The sequence below is a fragment of the Hippoglossus stenolepis genome, chromosome 20 (genome assembly GCF_022539355.2).
Source record: "Hippoglossus stenolepis isolate QCI-W04-F060 chromosome 20, HSTE1.2, whole genome shotgun sequence".
NCBI classification, from domain to species: Eukaryota; Metazoa; Chordata; class Actinopteri; order Pleuronectiformes; family Pleuronectidae; genus Hippoglossus; species Hippoglossus stenolepis.
In genome coordinates this window covers 625,254-629,121 of record NC_061502.1, presented here as the reverse complement: position 1 = coordinate 629,121, position 3,868 = coordinate 625,254, and the positions used below count along the sequence as shown (strand labels likewise).

The window sequence follows — 3,868 nt, the reverse complement described above, 5'->3', positions numbered from 1 at the left end:
GCTGGGAAGGGCGGCCCAGAGCAGGAAGACAACGGCTGGAGATAGATCCAGTGTGTGTATATATTTATGTGTGTAGATACGAATAATAAAAGCAACCATTACAAAAATCATATCTGTGGTCCTGGTATTCCCAATGAGATACCACGGCCACAGAGCGGTCTGTTACAATTGTATATCAAGCAGTCTTGTTGTAATCATAGTCCATGGTCAGCAGCCACCACGATCATGATCCACCATCAAGATCGGATGCCACCATATTCCACAATCATTATCCATTGCCGCCATCAGGATCCACCATCAGCTGCCACCTCGATCGTGGTCCAGCACCACTATCAGATGCCAACACGATACAGGATCCGCCATTATTATCACGATCAGCCAGCAAGATACAGTATCCGCCATTATTATCACGATCAGCCAGCACAATACAGAAACCGCCATACAGGATCCGCCATTACGATCACGATCTCTGATTAGCGATCCACCATCATAATCCACGATGTGGCCACAGCCACGGCCCTGGATTTGCGGACGATGAGGCAAAGGGACTCTGGGGAATGTGGTCTCTTTTCCTGGTACTTGTCAGGACACGTGATGCAGCATTTTGGACAAGCTGCAGAGTCTTTAACGACTTACTGCTGGAGCCTGATAATAAGGAATTACAATAATCAAGTCTGGATGTAACAAAGGCGTGGACTAGTTTTTCTGCATCTTTTTGAGAAAGGACATGAAAGTTAAGCAAGTGAAAGAAGGCGGTCCTAGAAATTTGTTTTAAGTGAGAATTAAAGGACAAATCAGGATCGAAGGTCACTCCCAAGTTCCTGACTGTTTCATTGGAAGCAAGGGCAATGTCGTCTACTGCAGCTACATAATGTATCTCTAAGGTGTTTAGGACAAAGTATTGGAACCTCTGATTTATCTGAATAATGCTTGGAGTTTAGTTCATTGATTACACTGTTCTGGTTTTATTGACAAGTATAACTGGGTGTCATCTGCATAGCAGTGGGAAGTTACAGAGTTTGTCCTGATAATGTTTCCAAGTGGAAGCATATATAATGAGAATAAAATTGGGCCCAGCACAGAACCCTGTGGAACACCGTGGTTAACTTTGGTGCGCATAGATGACTCATCATTAATTTGCACAAATTGAAATCGATCTGAAAAATAGGATTTAAACCAGTTTAGGGCGGTTCCTTTAATGGCAATTAACTGTTGACTGTCTAGTCTCTGTAATAGAATTTGATGGTCAATAGTGTTGAATGCTGCACTAAGATCTAACAGGACAAGGACAGACACAAACCCTTGATCTGAGGGTATTAGTGCCAACCGAGGGCAGGAGATGGTTGATTTTATTTCTAATAGTTAGAATTTTATCATTAAAGAAGCTCATAAAGATATTGCTATTCAGGGATCGAGGAATACTGGGTTCGGTGGAGGTGTGACTCTCTGTCAGCCTGGCTACAGTGCTGAAGAGAAACCTGGGATTGTTTTTATTTTCTTCTATTAGTGTGGAGTAGTAGGCAGCTCTTGCTTTGTGGAGGGCCTTCTTATATGCTTTAACACTATTTTTCCAGGCTAAGTTATTTTCAACACGGTTGTTGGAGCGCCACTTCCTTTCTAGTTTTCTTGATGCTTGTTTTTATCCATGTGTGTTGGAATTATACCAGGGAGCTAATTTACTATGTTTTACACGTTTCTTTTTTAGAGGCGCTATTGAGTCTAATGTTAATCATAATGACTTTACAGAGCTATCGACAAGATTATCAATCTCAGTGGAGCTAGGGTTTTTAAAGAATTTGTTGGTTATATCGACGGATAATAAGGGATTAAATGTAATTGTAATTATTTCCTTAAATTTAGCTACAGCACTATCAGGTAGACATCTAGAAAAGGAGTTTTTTTATTAGTGGCATATATTCTGATAATGAAAAATCGAAGGTTATTAAATTATGGTCTGATAGAATTGGATTATGTGGAAGTACTATTAGATGTTCAATTTTGACACCGTATGATAATACAAGGTCAAGTGTGTGGTTACAACAATGAGAAGGTTGGTGTACACACTGACTGAAACCAATTGAGTCTAGTACTGAAATAAATGCTACGCTAACACTATCATTATTATTGTCAACATGAATATTAAAGTCACCGACAATAATAATTTTATCGGTCTTTAGGACTAGGTTTGATAAAAACTCAGGGAATTTCGTTAAAAATTCAGAATAAGCCCCAGGAGCAGGGTAAACTACAGCAAATATGATTGGCTGTTGGTATTTCTTGGATGGGTGTGGAAGACTAAGAACAAGACTTTCAAATGAGATGTAGCTTAGTTCAGGTTTAGGATTAATTGATAGAATGGAGTTAAAAATAGCAGCAACTCCACTTCTTCGGCCAAAGTCTCGGCGAACGTGTGTATTTACATGACTGAGGGGAGTAGATTCATTTAGGCTGACATTCATCGGGATGCAGCCAGGTCTCAGTGAGGGACAATAAATATTTTTTTTGATCTGAGACTAGTTCATTTACTAAAATAGCCTTTGATGATAGTGATCTTATGTTTAAAAGTCCACATTTAAAAGTCTTTGTTGTTGAGTTGTTGCAGAGGTTGTGTTAATTTGTATTAGATTTTTGTGTAGAACTCTACCTCTGTTATTGTTTGATTTACATAATTTAATAGGACGGTGGACAGACACAGTCTCTATGGGGTTGTGGTTGTGTGACTGATCCAGATGGAGCGCAGAGAAGTGTGTAGCACTGCAGCTCTGCTTCCTGGTCCCAACTCTGGGTTGCCATTTTATAGACTGAGTAATATTCCTAGATAACAGAGCTGCTCCATCCCAAGTGGGATGAACGCCCTCTCTCCTTACAAGACCAGGTTTCCTCCAAAAAGTTTGCCAATTATCTACAAAGCCCACACCGTTTACAGGACACCACCTCGACAGCCAGAGGTTAAAAGACAACATGCGGCTAAACATGTCATCACCTGTTGTGTTAGGAAGAGGTCCAGAGAAAACTGTGTCCGACATCATTTTTGCAAAAGCACACACCGACTCCACATTAACTTTAGTGACCTCCGACATACGAAGCCGGGAGTCGTTGCTGCCGACGTGAATCACGATCTTACTGTATTTACTTTTAGCTTTAGCCAGCAGCTTCAGTTTGATTCGATGTCGCCGGCTCTGGCCCCTGGGATGCAATTGACTATGGTCCCTGGTGTCGCTAACCTCACGTTTCTCAGGACCGAGTCGCCAATGATCAGAGTTTGATTCTCAACGGGTGCGTCGCTGAGTGCAGAGAATCTGTTTGAAACATGAACTGGTGGGTCTTTAATCGTGGGCTTTAAGATAGCACTATGCCCCCTCTGGACAGTCACCCAGCCGCCCTGGGCTCCCAGCTGCTCGGGAAAAGTCGAGGGACTGCTAGCGGAGGCTAAGCTAGGTAGCTCCACGGCGGCAAGCGGGGGGTGGCTAACTACAGCTAAAGTAGGTTCTAAGCTGCGGAGCCGAGCTTCTAAGTCGCTAAGCCTCGCCTCCATCGCTACCAATACACTGCATTTGTTACATGTACCACTACTGTTAAAGGAGGCAGAGGAGTAAGTGAACATCAGACACTCGGAGCAGGAGAGAGCAGTGGAGCAAGAGGGAGGGAGAGAAGCCATCGCTAATATATTAGCCTCTTAGCCTACGAGGCTGAGCTCAAACAGAAAAATCCGGTGACACGCAAATGGAAAGACACAGAGACTTTTGTATGTAAAGTGCCTTGAGATAATGTATATAATGAATTCGCACCATACAAATTAAATTGAAAAAAGAAATTGAAAAGAGAATTGAAACACCCCAATAAAAAAAGGTAAAAAGTCAACACAACT

At 42.1% G+C, this 3,868-nt stretch overlaps 1 pseudogene; it reads right to left on the bottom strand.

Annotated features, from left to right (window-relative positions):
• Positions 1-2,813: 2,813 nt before the first annotated feature.
• LOC124851181 lies at positions 2,814-3,658 on the bottom strand (annotated as a pseudogene).
• Positions 3,659-3,868: the final 210 nt, after the last annotated feature.